Raw genomic sequence first — 19,284 nt, forward strand, 5'->3', positions numbered from 1 at the left:
AGGAGAGGAGAGGGGAGGAGAGGAGAGGAGAGGAGAGGAGAGGGGAGGGGAGGAGAGGAGAGGAGAGGACCATTCTCTCACTATGGTCCCCTCTCCTTCCTTCCCAGGTACAAAGATAAGGACTTTGGCAGCTGGTCTTGCTCTGAGTGGATTGGGAAGTCATTTCTCTTCTATGGACCTTCATCTCTCAAAAAGTAAAGTGAAGATAAAAAAATAAAAATCATACTAATAAAATGAAGAATCCAGACAAAACAATATTTCAGTTTAGGACAACCGAGTAATCTATTGTTAATGCAGAAACACCCTTGTGAACAAAAAATTATATTATTAGTAATCAGACCAAAACGGTTTTCTCTAGGGCCCTCACAAGAAAATGAGTACACACATTATACTGATCACTGTTTCAGCCTGCACTGTCATAAAAGCAAAATGACCTCAAAAAAAGACAATCTCAGTGTCCCCTCAGTGTCCCCTCAGTTCCTTCAGTGTCCCCTTAGCTACTTTTAATGACTCTGTTGATTATCTGAACATTGTTCTTCATCATAAAATGCAAGTCTAACTTTTAGAAACTCTGCATGTAACAAGACACATCTACCTTTTTTGTCTTCTGTAATAAATGAGTGTTAATCTCATATTAGGTTTTTTTAAAGACATAGAAAAACTTTTTTAAAAAATGATCCCCTGATTGTGTTCATGGGAAGACACTTAATTCACTGACACACACTGGCTTTATGCAGGGCCCTTCCACCTAGAAAGTTCTTCTTCTTCCTTGACTGTGACACCCAAAGCAGATTCTTTTAAAGAACCCCTGAGGCCGAAGGGTGACTAAAGCCTTAAGAATAAATTAAATGATACCGAGTAAATCAAAGTCCAAGAAAGACTGGTGTGTATAAAATCATCCACCAGAACCCAGATCCTGGGCGAGAATTCAGGTTGCCAACTCCATCAGCAACTCCCTTAGTTTTGGTCAAACAGCAGCATGTGAAGGAGAGGAAAGAGAATTTACACCTATCTCTTCAACCCTGTCAGAGACTCATAAGTTATGGTTTGGTTCTCAAAGGTAGGGGAAGCACATGCCATTCCTGCTTTTATCTTGGAGAAATGAAAATTAAAGAGTATTTAGGTCTAGACCAGTAGTTCTCAACCTTCCTAACACTGAGACATTTTAGTGACCCCCAACCATAAAATAATGTTGCTGCTACTTCGTAACTGTAAATTTGCTACTGTTACGAATCTTAATGTAAATATCTGAGATGCAGGATATCTGATATGTGATCCTTGCAACCCCCACGACCCACAGGTTGAGAACCGCTGGTCTAGAGGATTGAAATAGCCACACCTCCTACCCCATATTTCCAGTAAAGATTAAATTTAATTCAACTTCATAGTAGGCAAAGCTTCTATAACTCCAAATTGTTATCATTACCTTGGAGTGCAAAACGAAAGGCTGCTTGCAACATAGTTGGTGGACGTTTGGAAAGTAAGGAACTTTGTGTTTGGGTTCTGGTTCAGTTCCTCCTGTGAGGCACCTAGACCATGTCATTTGTCCTTTCTGGGCTTCATCTTCTTCATCTGTAAAGAGAAAGCATCGGGTAGGAAGTGACCAACATTCTTACAATTCTAATGAATGACCTGTGGGCTTACGTACCTTAAACATTTTTGAATGGGAATGCTCTTTTCTATCCTTTAATCTCACTGGAGTTGTAGCCTGGGAGAAGCCCCATATCACAACTTGCCAGTGAATAGTTCCTGTCTTCTGCCTCCTGTTCCTTTTCTCTCGTGCCCCATCACCACAAGTGACTGCCTGTGCTGGATAAAAGAGGCAAAGAACCTAGTCACCTGCCACAGCACAAATGAGATAACGCTGAATAAACCAGAAACATTATCTTCATGACCAAGGCAAATCTTATAAAGAAAACACTTGGTTTAGACTGGCTTACAGTTCCAGAGGTTCACCATTATCATCATGGTGTAAAGCATGGCAGCATCCAGGCAGACATGGTACTGGAGGAACTGAGAGTTTTACATCTTGACCTGAAGGTAGCGAGGAAAAGACTCTCTTCCACAGGGGGAGTGGCTTGAGTACTAGATGCCCTTAAAACTCATCCCACAGTGATGCACTTCCTCCAAAAAAGTCACACTTCCCATGGGCCAAAGATATTCAAACCACCACATTCCACTCTTTAGTACCCATAGGCTTGTGCAAACATATGAGTCTATCGGGGACACCAATAATGAAAGACTGGCATAATGAAAAATACATTTATCCCAACTTCAAAGGTCCCCATAGTCTAGAGCAGTCTCAACAATGTTAAAAGTCCAAAGTTGAAAGTCTCTTCTGAGATTCATATAACCATTTAACTGTGATCCTCTATAAAAATCAAAATAAAAAAGCAGATTCCATACTTCTAACATATCCTGGCACAGGATATACATTACTACTCCAAAATGTCATAGTGAGGAAATGCTTGGCCAAAGCAAGATCAGAGCAGCTTGGCTAATTCCAAATTCTGGATCCCCATGTCTGATGTCTCACTCCTCTCAGCGTTGATAACTGCAACAGACTTCCTTCTCTTGGACTGATTCTAGAGATTTCTGCAGTTTTCCAAGGCAGGTATCCCATGACTCTGGACGGCTAACATCTTGTGGTATCCAAGACAACTTCAAATTTACAGCTTCTTGTTTTATGACCTGGAATCCACACACAATCTTCTGGGTTCCTCCAAAGGGCTTGGGTCACTTTTCCAGCTCAGCCCTCTGTAGCATGTTAGACTCTAGTTGACTCTACTCTACTGCTGCTGCTATTCTTACTGGTCATTCCACATACTGGCATCTTCAGTCCACTGGGTTCTTCTGCTGGAACCAAGCTTCACCAATAGCTTCTCCTAGCTTTCTTCACAGTACCAAGCCTCAATTTCTTTGCATGACCCCTTCAGTCCTGGGCCTTCTTTAGTTGCATCTGAGACTGCACCTTCACAAATGGCCTTCACTGACCTCTCACAGTGCCAAATCTCAGTTGTTTTCCATGAGCCCTTCATACATTCAAAACCAATACCACCTGGTTGACTCTCATATATTACTAAGTCTGGTTTCTATATCTAAAACACAATTTGTGCTCTCAGAAAAGACTTCCCAGATTTCACCTCAGTGATGATGATCTCTTCTTAATCACTGCTAATTTCTTAGCTCCAGCTAACCAGCATCAATTGTCCCAATAACCCTTTGACTACTCTTAACTCTAAACCAGAGCTATATGCCGAAGTAGCCAAGTTCTGCTATTTGCTAGGGCTGGAAGATGGCCCCCTTGTTCTATTATATCTTTCACTGTCTAAGCTTGGTTGTCTTATAATCTGCTCTATACATTGACCTTGAACTCAGAGATCAACATACCTCTCTGTCTCATGAATGCTGGGATTAAAGGGGTTCACCACATCTGGACTTAAACTTTTCTCTAGTTGGAACTTGCTCTGTCTCAGGCCGGCCTTGAACTCAGAGATCTGCTTGTCTCTGTCTCCTGGGATTAAAGATGAGTTCTACAATACCTGAACCTAGGCATCAAAATCCAGATCAAAAGCCTGTGTCTTCCAAACTCAAGATCTGGATCACAGGTGTGCCCTCCATTTTTATATTGTAGTTCATTTCAGATTAAACATCCAAATGAAAACAATAACCAGGTTATAATGATGACTACTTGATATAATAATTCCTTGTTCAATTGTAAATACATAAATGATAAATGTAGCTATGTAACATCTTGTCCTAGGCCATCACTCCCTTAATTCCATTTAATATCCTGAACACAGGATTTAGCTCCATTGCATGTCCTGGTGCCCTTTTAATACTTGAACCATACATTTTGTATTTTTGCTTTCTAAGTTTGCTATATTTGATCAAAATGCTCCTCATAAGAGTAAACCAAAGGACAAAGTCTATGCTGGACTTTTTTGAGACTTTCTTTGTCAACTCAATTACTCTGAATCTCTTCACATTAACCTCAGGCGGACTCTTCAGACAAGGGCAAAAAGTAGCCACATTCTTCACCAAAATTTTACAAGAACAGTCTCTAGACCACATACTAAAATTGTCCTCTGAAACCTCTTGACCCAGCAGGCCTCCACAGTTCAAATCAGTCTCAGCATCAATGTCTTCCATATTCTCACTAGGCTGATCCATTAAGGCCCACGTAAAGCAGCCCACTGCTTCCCAAATCCAAAGTCCCAAATCCACATTGCTCCAAACAAAAACATGGTTAGGCCTATCACAGCAATATCCCTGTGCCTGGTGCCAACTTCTGTCTTAGTTAGGGTTTCATTTGCCATGAAGAGATACCATATACAAGGTAACTCTTATAAAGAAAACATTTATTTGCGACTGGCTTACAGTTTCAGAGGTTTAGTCCATTATCATCATGTCAGGAAGCATGGTAGCATCCAAGCAGGCATGGTACTAAAGAAGGAGCTGAGAGTTCTACATCTCGACCTGAAGGTAGCAAGGAAAAACTAACTATCTTACACGGGGGGGGGGGTGAAGCTTGAGCATTAGCACCCCTCAAAACCCACCCACAGTGATACATTTCTACCAACAAGGTCACATCTATTCCAATAAGGCCACACTTTCCACATACAGTAGCATATTCAAACTACCACAGGCATTAATCACATGGCTCATTTGTTGGTTGTTTATAAATTCATATAGCTTCTGTAATCCTTTCTTAAGGCCTAAGCATTTCTTTCCTTCCTTCTTTGAGGTGAAGTGATTGCATCACTTCTTACAAGGTATAAGAACAACCCCATGACATTCAACAGTTTCACCATCTATGCTCAAATATTTCTAAATGTGGAACAAAAATTCCCCCAAAACATACACACAAATAGTTTGATTTATCCTAATAATCAACATCCCAGCTTGTGTTTCTGAGCTGAAAGTTTGGGTCTATGACACCCATTATGTATCTTTCTTGTCATGGGAAGGTAGAGCCAGTTGGGGTCAGCATTCATCATTTCTGCTTTCTCCACACCCATCCCTTTCTTGCTACAAGGAAACTATTATTCTTTGGAAAGCCTACTCCCTTTATTTTGTTGAAGACAGACTTTCCCCCTACAAGGAAGTAAGCAAGCATATATGCTATGATTGCATCATATAGCCTTGGCCACAAAGAAATGCTCCAGGGCAAACAGGCAACCAAAGTTGAATGGGTCCAGCTTTTCCTGAGGACTTTTCTGCTTTCAGAAAATTTGACTCATTTTCTGCAGTAGGTTTTCATGGTTAGTAACATGCAGGCTATGTTGACAATTATATCGCCAATATACAAAGATAGCAGAGAGAAGGAAAGTATCCTAGCCATGGATATTAGCCAACCTATAGCAACACTTTTCAATGTCTCTTTGACTAGGTCACTAAATTCCCTGTACTTTAGACTAGTTTGAGATACATTGGTTGCTATCATTATAATAAAAAGAATCCTGCTACATGTCTGTTTCTTCATAACTTCTCCACAAGACACTAAAATATGAGAGTTGGGAGTACTTTAGGTGTGTTCAAGCCCTTGGTCTATATGGAGGACTGACAGAATCTGCTAGAAGCTACACAAGGAAGTTACTGGACTAGAAGCTCAATTTCTGAATTAGTCCCTCAGACATCATTCGATGTAAGCCACAAGCCAATGCTAATGTCAATTCTATGTTGAACAGTATTGAAAAATGTCTAATAAACACAAACTATCATTCTTTCTTTCAAAGAATATGAGAAATTGCCAAATCCAGAACCTCAGGATTTTCATATGACAGATTCATACCATGCTTTTATTTTTCATAGTACTTTCTATATATTTATAGTTCCATTGTACCATTGTAAAATACCTGCATTCAAATCATTCAAATTCCATTCATTATTTACAAGTTGGCCTTACACTATTGTGTCTCAATTTTTTTCATTTTCTTTCTGAATGAAAAATGAAGACATGTATGAGGAGACAGTTTATTGTAGAGAGGAGGGAGAGAACAGCCAGAGGCATCTGGAAGGGTCTAGACTAAACCAGGCTAGCAGCTTGAACTGTGCCTAGAGAGGAAAGAGAGGCAGGAAGAGCTAGAGAGAAGGAAAAGGAGGCACAGAGTGGGCAAGGAGACCAAGTGCACCAAGAAACCAAGAGACCAGGTAGCCAAAATGGCCGAGTTATTTAGGAATCAGAAAAGCTGGGGGAAGAGAAAGGAAGGGAAGTTCAATGACTGGAGAGGTTTAGGGTAGGGATGGAGTATCAACAAGGATGACACTGTAACAGGTACATGTATGTGTGATTCTGAGAACCCGGCAGTAGTGTTTGCTGTGATATGTTAAGCAAGCACCTCAGTTAGCCCTTTGAGACCCAAACTTTCTTTCTTCCTTCCTCTTTCTTTCTTTCTTTCTTTCTTTCTTTCTTTCTTTCTTTCTTTCTTTCTTTCTTTCTTTCTTTCTTTTCTTCCTTCCTTCCTTCCTTCCTTCCTTCATTCATTCTTTCCTTCCTTCCTTCATTCTTTCCTTTCTTTCTTTATCCTTTTTGTTTGTTTTATTATGCTTTTTTTTTTTGAAGCAGAGTTTCTCTATGAGCCCTGGCCATCCTAAACTCACTATGTAGACTAGGCTCACCTTGAACTGACAAATATCTGTGTGTCTCTGCCTCTACAAGGCTGGAATTAAAGACATACACCACCATGCTTGTTTCATGCTTCAGTTTCTTCATTTTGAATTAGAGTTCATAAAACCATGTAGACTTCATAGAACTATTATAAACATTATTTTTAAACTACTTGTGCATTATAGCAAGCCTACTACATCACATATGGTAATGTTAACCAATGCTGTTTCTTTATGTTAGTTTAACATTAAGAAACACGATGTTGGGACTAGAAAGATGGCACCGTGATTAAGAATATTGACTGCTCTTCCAGAGACCCTGGATTTGGGTCCCAGGCCTCAAATGGTGGTTCACAATCATCCTTACTGTGGTGCCAGGGGATCCAAAATCCACTTGTGACTTCCACAGGCACCACGCACACATGTTGTGCACATACACACATGCAGTCAAAACACACATACCCATAAAGTACATAAATCTTTTTGAAAGGAGAAAGATAAGGTGTTTAATAAGAAAGCCCAGAACTTACCTAGGGAATCCTAGTAGCTGGTTGAAAAACTAGATCCAGCTCAAAACTCACATGATTTTTTTCCTAAAGTTGAGACATAACATTTGTATATCTTTAGGTACACAGTATAATAATGTGATATATGTATATAATGTATAATGGGCCAATCAAGGCAATCAAAGCTCTTTTATCTCCTAAAACATTAATAATTTTATTTATATGTAACTTTTATACTCTTCCACTTATTTTTGAAACACATCATAGATTTCTATAACAGTTACCCAGTTCTGCTTCAGAAAGCTAGAACTGTTTATCCACCTTCTGTCTGTTCGTCTGTGCCCTGCCTTTCCCAGTCTATCTTGGCCACTAATACACTTCATTCTTCTATGGGACTAACTTTATCATTTCCACAAATGAGGGAAAATATGTCAACTTACTTGATTCTTTAAAATATTCACCACAAGCCAAGATACAATGTCCAGTTGTATCCACTTCTTCATACAATCATCCATTTTTCTTTCTTGATGCATTAATGTGTACTTATTAATTCAGCAAATATACCATGGACATCATGATTCTCTTCATTACTAAAAGCCATTATTCAGAGATATGGATTCTATTCCCAGCTCTTGAATAGTTCACTACGGAGAACAGTGACAAGCGGCTTCTCTTTAAGTATCAATTTCTCAGAAGACTGGACAGGATGCCTCTAGGGTTTCTTCCAGAACAAGTGCCTATTTGCTGCCCTTTGCATTACATACTGCAAGGACACCAAGATGCAAAGTCCTTGCCCTATAGGAGCCCATAGTCATGTGGAAAAAACAAACACAACTGGCATTCTCTTTGTCCCTCATTCTAGAGAATAACATTTGTACCTAAAAATATTTTGTGAGCAAATAAATGTAATGCAGCTCATATTCCAGGGTTGGCAGGAGAATTATTTTCTCAATTTTCCACAAAATGGATGGATGATCATGTATGAAAATTTCAAATAAAGTCGAACACTTGTGGTTTTTCAGTTCAGAAAAGGTAGTGTGAGTGTTTTATTTGGACCATTGTGAGTTTTTAAAAATTTAAGTCAACATTTAACAGCTGAGAATTTTCTCATAAGAATTCAGATTTCTGGCTCCCCTTGAAAAAGCTTACAATCTATCAATCCTAAGCTGCAATGCAGATAATGGCAGCTAACACGTCAGAGGTTCACTTTTTTTTCTTTTAGAATAAATGGATCTTTTAAAGGCTTTTTAAAACTATGCATATGTTTATTGTGTGTACACATGTGTATAGGTGGCTTCAGAGGCCAAAGACAGGTGGTTGAGATCTTACTAACATAGATTCTGGGAACTGAACTCAGGTCCTCTGCAAGATCAGCAAGCCTTCTTAAACACTAAACCATCTCTCTAGTTTCAAAATGTTTTATTTTATTTTCTATTTTTTGTTAGAATAAACATACTAATTATACAAGATAATGTAGGTCATTAGGACTTTAAAAAAAACTATTATATTTATTTACATTCCAGCAATTTTCCCCCCCTCCCGCAGTTCCTCATCCCATTCCTCCTCCGCCTTGCGACTGAGAAAGTATTCCCCCATCCCTACTCCCAGGAGCCTCATCTCTCTCCAGGATTAGGCACATCTTCTCCCACTGAGGCCAGACCAGACAGTACCTCTACTATATATGCACCAGTGGCCTCAGACCAGGTGGCTCAGTCTCTGGGAACTCTAAGAGGTCTGAGTTAGTTGAGACTGTTGGTCCTCCTATGGGGTCGCCCTCCCCTTCAGTTCCTTCAATCCTTCCCCTAATTCAACCATAGGTGTCCCCCACTTCACTTCAACGGTTGGCTGTAAGTGTCTGCATCTGTCTCAGTCAGCTGCTGGTAGGGGCTCTCAGAGGACAGCCGTGCAAGCACATCATAGCATCAGTAATAGTGTCAGGCCTTGATGCTCCCCACCCCCCATGAGATGGATCCCAAGTTGGGCCCATCACCAGACTGCCTTGCCTTTACACAAGTATATGTTGTACACTGATCACATTTACTTCCCCATCCAACTGTACCTCCCTCTTCTCAAGCAGTCCATGTCTACTTTCATTATGTTTTTGCTTTTATCTAGATTCTGCATGTAAGAGAAAATGTGTGGTATTTGCCTTTCGAAGTCTGGTTTATTTCATTCAACATCCTTAAATTTTTCCTGCAAACTACATGATTTTCTTCTTTATTACTAAATACAATGCCTTTATGTGTATATATAGCTACTATAATTTCTTTATCTATTTATTTTCCCTTGATGGACTCCTAGGGTGATTCTAAAGCATGACCATTGTAAATAGTGCTCTGATAATATATAGGTGTAGCTATCTCACATCCTTAAAAAGAATGTGATATACCACCCTTGAGTAAAAATGGAAACACTACCTTTGGCTTTATCTTGAGATATAAATATCTGGGTAAATATCTGTCATTACTTCTCAGTGATGTTTTTTAATGTTGCTGGAAAAATAAGGGGTGGATGGGTGGGTAATTGGATGAATAGAGATAATATTGATTGATAGATAGATAGATAGATTTAACTATTTGAGCATGATGAAAATCAGGCATTTATTTTAACCTAGCTAAGATTAGCATACTTCACTGGGAAAATGATATTGGAATATTTCATTGGGAAAAATGTTTATAGAGCTGGAAAAACACATAGAGTGCCATCTTCCTTTCCCTGGGGACATTTGATTAGTGAGTCTGTATCTTACTGTATGACATGCTGGTAGCCTAACTCTCTGAAGAAAAGGTCTCCGATTTGTAGAATTTGCCAAATGCTGTGTCTACAGGTTGCTGCCATGAGTAAACTCTGGGCTGCTCTAAGCATTAGCTCACAGCATTTCTGAAGCTTAAGCCATTCTGTCGTGCAAGCCAGTACAGCCCACTTAACACCATATCTTGTCTAATGTGAAAACATGGGAATATAGAATTTGGCTAGTCCCTACTTGCCCAGAGCCCCAGGAGGAAGACAAGAAATAAAGACATGGAAGACCCTTGCTTCCAGAAATGCTGATCTACTTCAATAGATAAGGTAATGCCTCTGTAAGTACCAGAGAACCTGGTCTTTGTTTGGTTCTTTTGCTGTTTTTAAATTTTATTCCCAAAAGCAATGTGGGGAGGAGGGGATTTATTTATCTTACACTCCATCATCCAGGGGACTGAAGTCAGGAACTTCTTAGCAGAAACTGAAGCAGAGGCCATGCAGCAATGCTGCTTATGAGTTTGGTCCCCATGGCTCACCCAGGCTACATTGTTATAGCTTCCAGGACCACCAGCCCAGGGCTGGCACTTGCCACAGTAATCTGGGCCCTTCCACACCAATCATTGCCCCAAAGACTGGCCCCCTGGCCAATCTACTGGGGGGTATTTTCTCAATTCAAGGTCCCTCTTCCCAAATGACACTAGCTTGTATCCTACCCCAAATCAATACTTGATAGTCCAGTGACTATATAAAACCTATTAGAGCCCAAACAAGATTTTTTTATATTCTCTCCAGAAGTCTATGGTACTCCACCACTGTGTTGCTCCCACCCAGTTCCCCAGTTGAAAGTTTTGCCCCCAGGTCCTTCTCAGTCTCCTTTTCCCATCGAGAAATAAGTGGTCCGTGACCAACGTCCAAATTAGCATTAAAAGGTCTAGTTCTCCGCAACCCATTGCAACAACTCCAAATAGGCCCATTAACTCTCACCTAGAGGTCTGTTCTTCTGTTTGCCGCTTGCCGGCTCAGCTTCTCATATTTACTTTCCCAAAGATATCCAGAGGGATTTGGTTTTTTTAAGAACATAAATTAGACCATTTACTTCCATGTTTCTTATCATCCAAGGGCTCCCCGCTGATCTCAGGCATCCCGATCCTTCGCATTGTCTGACTTTCTTTCATTCCTCTCACATTTGGGGATCTTTCCTTTCTCCCTGCTCTTGCTCACCGTTGAGTGTCGGCCAGTTTTTTCCCCTCTCTTTCATCTCTGAATATTTGTGATGATCAATTCCTTCTCAGTCTTCAGAACGTCATTTAAAACCGTCTCTGCCTACCTGATGACACACAGTGGCTCCCCGTGCCACCAGCCTGCCCTCCCCACCCCACCCCCTCAAGTTAATAATTGAATGAGAGAAGTTAAAAGTGAAGTGAAGAACTTTGATAATTCCAACTTTTCTTCTGGCTCTAACATTTTGCAAGCCTGTGGGTTTCAGGGTGTATTTTTATATGTACAAGTGTGGTTCCACTGTATGAAGTGGAACAGAGGAAGAAGGGTAGAAAAAGAAAGCAGTAGCAAGGAGGCTCCCTGGAGGAAATGGTAGACATGTTGGAATTCTTTTAGTACTCAGAATAACTTAGCAGAAAGCGTCTTACAAAGTCTAAGCTTCTTTTCAATCGCCAACTGCTCTACTGAGCTTAAAATGTCATTGTGTTTATAGGAAGTTGATGGGTACACTTTTCAGGAATATCTACCTTCTAAACTCATTGTACTTAAATGGCAGTGAGCATGTGTGTGCATGTGGATGTGTGAGTGTGTGTGTTTGTGTGTGTGTGTGCAAGAGAGAGAGGGAGAGAGAGGGAGAGAGGGAGAGAGAGAGAGAGAGAGAGAGAGAGAGAGAGAGAGAGAGAGAGAGAGAGAGCTGATTACCAGGCTTATTTTGACACAGATAAAGAGATTTCAGTGTTTGCCCAGAGGCCCACTGACTTGACCCCCTTCACTGACTCCATATCTGAAGGAAGGATCTGTTCCACGCCTCAGAAAAGACCCACTTAGGACAGGAAATGAGTCATCTGTGTCCCACAGGACCTGTCACAGGTCGGACTACACTAAATATGAAACATTAGGCCAGAGCAAAGTCACGGCAGGTTTGTTCCTTCCCACACTGTGCAACATTTCACAACCTCATAGTTCTTGGCCCTGAGGCTTTCAGAGGTCTCCAGAGGTCATCAGTCTGAGCTTTTTGGTCTATAAGGGGGTACCTGGGGCCCAGAGGATATAAGTGCCTTGTCCACAATTATACAGAATACTCTCTAAGGAGTCAGCATTCAGTAACTGCCTGCACTCCTGACAAATGTTCTATAGCAACATGTAAACTGATTGCTAAAACTCCTTCAATATTTTTGTTTGCTTAGTGCTTATATGTAATTTGGTAATCATTTATTAACTTTGTGTAGTTAAAAAGAATAAAGTTGTATCCAATAAGGTTCTTGAGTATCCCAAAAGAAGCAGCTCAGAACACTAAAAGGAGTCATTGCATAAAGAATTATGAAAATCTACTTATAACAAAAAGGAAATGTTATTTGAACTATCTGTAAAGTACTATGTCATTTTAAACAAGCCAGACAATGAATCATTCTCATCTCTCTATCTATAGAAACAACGATTTATCTTTTTTTTTTTTAACTTAAAATCTGTTTTAAAAGCCATACAAGGAAGTTAACCCGTCTGTAATTGGTGACATGAAGTCTTAGTGGCTGGAGGAGAATATTAACTCAAAAGATAATGAAAGGTGGTTGTGTGGGCCTTTTCAATTGTCACGTTCACAGCTGGGGTTTAAAAACTACAGCATTTCAAGACAGGTACATTGAAGGATGCTTAATGGCCAGCAGAAAACTTGATTGTTTCCTATGTTTATGGCCAGTCTGAGAAGATGCAAATAGCCCCTCAAATGGTAGGAAGAATTAGAAACAAAATCTGGCTCCTTATAAGTCCCCTTTTCATTGTCTCTACTGTCTTAAGCTCCAACTTGTATCAAAGAGTAGAGGTGAAATAGAGTCACGCCTTCTGTTTCAGAATCCACTGTAGAACAATTTTGGAAGCTTTAACAAGTGGTCGTCACACTTGGAGTATCTAGAAGCCAACTGGGACAACCTTTCTAGACTCACTTCCTGAGCACCCAATCTCCTAAGTATTGGAGAGCCCCCAAGAACCAGCATCCCATCAAGCATTACCAGTTCATCCTACACACTAGGCAGAGAGCAGAGAAGCTGGGACCTTGACAGCTTCCACTTACTCTTTACCCTGGACTGGTTCTCCTAAGGTAGAGTAGAAGACACAGGTCTAGGATCCTCGCTGAGTTTCTGTCCTGACTCAAGCAACAGAGCTTTAATGACTTGAGAATTTGTTGTCCCTTGCCTCCAGTTGCCTTGGTAGGTCAAAGAGGCCATGGGCTGACAGAAACACTTGTCCCCACTTAGCTCATTTCTGCAGAACACAGCGTGAACTGTGTGGTAGGTGAGGGCTCCCAGCTGGTTCCTCCATGCTGCACACGCCACCCACAGTGTTCTGACTGTGACCTGCTCTCTTCTACCTCCAGGCCCAGTATACAATCACATGTCCATAAGTGGGACCTCTGCAGCCCCACTTCCTGTCCCAAGCAGGAAGGGTTGGGAAGTGGATTGATTCTCTCTAAAGCATTTCCTTCTTAGATCTGGAATGCATTACACCTTGATGATCCACATTAATTAAGTCAAAATACTCAGAAGAAACAAACCGTGGGAAGAGAGCACACTCCTTGTAGAGCAGACACACACTCCAAAGGAGCGGTTCCTCTTCTTTCTTTGGTTGTTTTAATGAATCCATAAGGCAAATACATTTTTTTTCTTTCACATTTTCAAATCCTCAAAACTAGAGAGCCAGATGCCATTGGCCTGATGGAGCTCATTTTCATGAAGCCTCTGATTCCTCTGAGAAATAAATTTTCTGGTAATTTCCAGTGTTCTGAAACTAGAACTTGTCCTCACAATGACTTACCCTATCTATAATTGCCCATCATTGCTGGATGGGTTCTGGTGTTCGCACCTGGCCTTGTCCAAGGTTGAAGACATCAACAAATATCTAGCTTCTACATGTTGAGTCTAGACAATTTCTTATTTATTTATTTATCTACTTATGTGCGTGGATGTTTTGCTTGCATGTCTGTCACTGTACCACAAGTACCTTCCTCTTCTTCTGTGGAAGCCAGAAGAGAATGTCAGAACCCCCTGGGAGTGGAGATACAGATGGTTGTGAGCTGCTGTGTGGATGCAGGAACCAGGCCTTCTGGAAGAACAGCCAGCACTCTTAATATGAGAACAGTTCTCTATATCCTCCCCTCCATACCCAGTGGACTATTTTGTTGAGGGTTTCTTGAGTCTTATGTTTCAAGATTAAACTAATTAACTTTTTTCTGCAACTTCATCAAAGACTTCTTTTACTTCTATATCTTTCATGAGGTAACAAGGAAAAGCTATTGTCTAAACCACAAAATATCTGTTTACCGAGGAAAACCAGAAATTGCCAAAAACAGTTCTCAAAGTCCATTGGCAAACTTGCTGGCCAAGAGGTGCAAGTGGAGTACAATCAAGTTTGTTTGGTTCTCATTCAGTAGGATAATACGCTAGCCCTCTAGTTTCTAGAGAAACTATGGTGGTATAATGTGATATATGCTTCAAGAAAGGTTTCGTGTGTGTGTGTGTGTGTGTGTGTGTGTGTGTGTGTGTGTGTTATAATGAGCCAGCACTATTAAATAGAATCTACAAGAAGTTAATTTCCATTCCTTACAAGATTCTGGTCACCAAGAGATAATATTCAATACTTCCATCCTGCATTGATATAATTTCAGATAAAACAAAGAAGCATGGCATATTCTTTAGTTTATAGACTTTGAACACCAATATGGCCCACTGTATGGTGTATTTCTGTTAGACCTTTATCATCAATGTGGCCCATTGTTTGCTATATTAGTCATTACAGTCAACATGGCCTCACCTATCATATGGAGGTTTGAACACACTGAAAATGTTAAGTCATGCCACCTTGGTCTTGACTTGAGTACCAATCCCCCTTTGGGTGGCAATACCTACCTTTCCCTAGAAAACCATCTTCCCCTCAGCCCCTTCACCTTATCCAGCTTCATGAGCAGTGAATAAAAGGCTAATCAGTGCATAGTTCCTTGTAGAAATTGACAGGTAAGCCTAATGCTCTTGAGAATTTAGAAAAAAAAATGACCCCTCATTTCCACTAAGGTTGTTGCCAAACAGTCATATTGCCACCAAGAGAGGTATGGTGGTTCGAATAAGAATAAGCCCCATAGGCTCATATACCCAAATGCTTAGTCACCAGGGAGTGGAACTCTTTGATAGTCATTCACAACCAAAATACTTTTATTTAATACCCACTTCAGCCATTACTACTAAACAGACTTCTGTTGGACGTCACTAACCAAGCATTGGAGTAATCCTGCCTAAATCTCAAACTCCTTGGATCATTGATTATTGAGAGTTTAGCATGTGAGAAAAAAAATCCAGGATCTATGAGAAACAAGATCATTCTACCTATCCCACTGTCTTCACAGCCTATAGACAACCAAGAAGCAGGTCTGGTGAATTAAGTAGCTATGTAAAAAGTCTTAAGAGTCCTTAGAAAGTACAAAATGGTGCCATGGATGTTCAAGAAATAGAAACTTCCAGAAGGCATTCTTAGAAGGTGTCTTAGTCAGGATTTCTATTCCTGCACCAACATCACGACCAAGAAGCAGTTGGGGAGGAGAGGGTTTATTTGGCTTACACTTCCACATTGCTGTTCATCACTGAAGAAGTCAGGACTGGAACTCAAGAAGGTCAGGGAGCAGGAGCTGATGCAGAGGCCATGNAGGGATGTGCTTTACTGGCTTGCTTCCCTTGGCTTGCTCAGTCTGCTCTCTTATAGAACCCAAGACTACCAGCCCAGAGATGGTCCTACCCACAAGGGACCCTCCCCACTTGGTCACTAATTGAGAAAATGCCCTGCAGCTGGATCTCATGGAGGCATTACCCCAACTGAAGCTCCTTTCTCTGTGACAACCCCAGCTGGGTCAAGTTGACACAAAATTAGCCAGTACAGAGGGCTTCATAGAATAAGGCTTATTGGAGTTAAGCCTTGAAGAACTGAGTCAGAGCTGGGCTGCACAACTACCACCTCTTAGTCTAGCAATGAGCAGCCTAAACACAACAGAGAGGATGCTACGCCAGTCTCAAGACAGAGGAGTAGAGCAGCTGCTACTGGCTCCCCAGGCACAGCAAAGGAACACATGTAGCCCTGAATTTGAGATGAGGCTCTGGTTACTTAGATATGACGGGGGTATGATAAGACAAGGGCTCCCCACCTGTAAAGTCATCTCATGGCAGCTAGAAATAATAAAAGTGGATCATAGAATCATAAGCTATCTAAGCTGGCAGAAACTATGGAATTTGACAGCTGAGTATCTGACAACCTGAAGAAGTCAATGACTTGTTTAAGACCAGCACTGCAAACTCATGCCAAGACCCCAGTCTCTGCAGAAGTGACTGACAGCACCCAAATAAAGCAAAGGCATCATTTCAATCCCACCTCCTTGCAGGAGTAAGAAAAAAGTCTGGAACTGTATTTCTGTGGGGCTTTTTTCTGGCCCCAGTTTTTAAGGAAATTGACTTCTTGTGCTAAGTCACATTAGTAATATAATATAATATGAAGAGACCCATGTAAGTCTCTTTATCAATGGTGGTCTCTTTATCAAGCACCATCGAAGCCCCACAGTAGACCCCTGGCTGGGAATGCATTCCCTCAATTATTGATGAGCCTGGCTGAAATATGGATGCTATCTTGTGGTAACAGTGTGGTAATCCTATCCCAGTGTTTACCAAAACTTTTCTCCAGATGTCATAAAACATAACTAATAAAGAATTAAATATGTAGATATGAGAGGGAGCAGTACCACCTCTGTTGAAAACCTTTTCCCCAGAACATATGGAGGGTCCTGGGTGGAGTGGAAAGAAACTCCCCCAAAAGCCTAACCAAAGTCTATGTGTAGGTTTCGCTACTCACATCCATTTCCCTTTGTTTAAACCTATGAGTGAGATTTTTAAACATTTTTAGCTTGTTAGATTTGTTGTCAATTTTTCTTATTTGATCCCCCTCCATTTTGCTCCTCCCTTGGTTCCTGTGCCTCCCACTTCTGCTTGACACTTCTGGTTGCCATTCTCCCCTCCTATAATTTCTTCTTCCATTACTCTCTTATCCCTACCCTTCCTCTTACTGAAGATCTCTCCCTCCTCTTCCTCACAGTTCCCTTTCTACTTCCGTGTTCTACACCACGAGAAAAATTACACACATTTCTAAGTAATACCTAGCCACTCCGCCAATGGCTTCCTCTGCTAGGTGGAAGCTTTATAATGGCAATATAACACATTTGCCAGGTTGGGGGGGGTATTTCTCGTGCCTTTGGGTTCTTTATCACAACAAGCCTTCTCTATGCCTAAATCCTGATGTGTTTCATCTGTTTTCCTCCAGCAGTTTCCAAGTCTCAGGTCTCACATTCTCAGACTTTAATTCATTTGAATCGATCTTCATTGTGTTGAGGAGGATTTTGTCTCATTCTCTACAGGTGGAGGTCAGGTTTCCCACTTGTGATAAGACTTTCTCCCAAACACATGGTTTTTGTCACCTCTGTTTAAAATTCTGTATCTGCAGTCCTGTGTGTTTATTTCTGGACTCCCTGTCCTGTTCTGTTGGCCTACATGTCTGTTTTTCTGCCAGTATCCCACTGGGCTGTGTTGTTGTCGTTGTTGTTGGTGGTGGTGTTGTTGTTACCATGGCGCTGTGACATGGCTTGAGCTCAGGCACCGGGATGTTTTCCACTCTGGTCTTTCTATTGAGGACAGTTTTGGCTATTTGAAGCCTTTTGTGTTTCTATATGAATTTTAGGATTTTTTCTATTTCTATAAAGAATATAATTGGAATTTTAATAGAAGCTATGCTGCATCTGGAGATTGCCTTTAGTAATATGGTCAGTTTTAAACTATTGATTCACCAATCCATGAGCACGAGAGGCTGTTCCTTCTAGTGTCTTCAATTGCTTTCTTCTGTCTTAAAGCTTCCACCGAAGGAGTTTTTCACCTTCTTAGTTAGATTTATTCAAGTGTATTTTTTAATTGCTGTGAGTAGATTTTTATTGATTATTAGCAAGTTAGTTATTATTACACAGAAGGGCTATTGATTTCTATATGCCCATTTTGCATCCTGCTTTGATGAGAGAGTTTCAAGTTTTCATATGGAGTAATGAGGATGTTTAACAATAAGATCATGTCAAGTGCATACAGGACTATTCTTTCTTCTTCCTTTCTATCCCTTTCATTCTTTCTCTTGCTTTATTGTACAAGTTAGGACTGTGGGCATGAGAGTAATGAGAGTAGCCACCCTTGACTCATTCTGACTTCAGAAGAAATGCTTTCAGTTTTTCTCAATTTAGTATAATGGCTATAGGTTTGCCATAGATAGTCTATTATTTTCACTTATGTCCCTGGTTTCTTCTGGCCTTTTACAGGGAAGTAATGTCGAACTTTATCAAAAGCCTTTCTTTTTTTTCTTTCAATTTTTTATTAGGTATTTACTTCATTTACATTTCAAATGCTATCCCCAAAGTCCCCTATACCCTACCCCCCCATGCTAACCTACCCACCCACTCCCCCTTCTTGGCCCTGGTGTTCCCCTGTACTGGAACATATAAAGTTTGCAGGACCAAGGGGGCTCTCTTCCCAATGTTGGCTGACTAGACCATCTTCTACCACATATGCAGCTAGAGACACGAGCTCTGGGGGTGCTGGTTAGTTCATATTGTTGTTCTACCTATAGGGTTGCAGAACCCTTCAGTTCCTTGGGTACTTTCTCTAGCTCCTCTCTTGGGGGCCCTGTGTTCCATCCAATAGCTGACTGTGAGCATCCACTTCTATATTTTCCAGGCACTGGCATAGCCTCACAAGAGACAGCAATATCAGGGTCCTTTCAGCAAAATCTTGCTGGCATATGCAATAGTGTCTGCGTTTGGTGGGTGATTATGGGATGGACCCCTGGGTGGGACAGTTTTTGGATGGTCCATCCTTTCATCTCAGCTCCAAACTTTGTCTCTATAACCCCTTCCATGAGAGTTTTGTTCCCAGTTCTAAGAAGGAGCGAAGTGTCCACACTTTGGTCTTTGTTCTTCTTGAGTTTCATGTGTTTTACAAATTATATCTTGGGTATTCTAGGTTTCTGGGCTAATATCCACTTATCAGTGAGTGCATATTATGTGAGTTCTTTTGTGATTGGGTTACCTCACTCAGGATGATACCCTCCAGATCCATCCATTTGCCTATGAATTTCATAAATTCATTGTTTTTAA

At 40.9% G+C, this 19,284-nt stretch overlaps 1 long non-coding RNA gene across 3 annotated transcripts in view; it reads right to left on the reverse strand.

The window, feature by feature from the left end:
- LOC115065102 overlaps positions 1–11,174 on the reverse strand; it is a 17,571-nt gene extending 6,397 nt beyond the window's left edge. Inside the window, exons 1-4 of one of the 3 annotated variants that reach the window (XR_003844905.1) lie at positions 10,842–11,174; positions 7,140–7,202; positions 1,649–1,804; positions 1,427–1,572 (exon numbers count right to left, since the gene is read on the reverse strand). This is a non-coding gene — a long non-coding RNA (uncharacterized LOC115065102). Of the gene's footprint in view, positions 1–1,426; positions 1,573–1,648; positions 1,810–7,139; positions 7,203–10,841 lie in introns of all 3 variants that reach the window. The other 2 variants (XR_003844903.1, XR_003844904.1) reach the window with 2 other exon arrangements.
- Positions 11,175–19,284: the final 8,110 nt, after the last annotated feature.

The sequence above is a fragment of the Mus pahari genome, chromosome 12, assembly GCF_900095145.1.
Source record: "Mus pahari chromosome 12, PAHARI_EIJ_v1.1, whole genome shotgun sequence".
Lineage (NCBI taxonomy): Eukaryota > Metazoa > Chordata > Mammalia > Rodentia > Muridae > Mus > Mus pahari.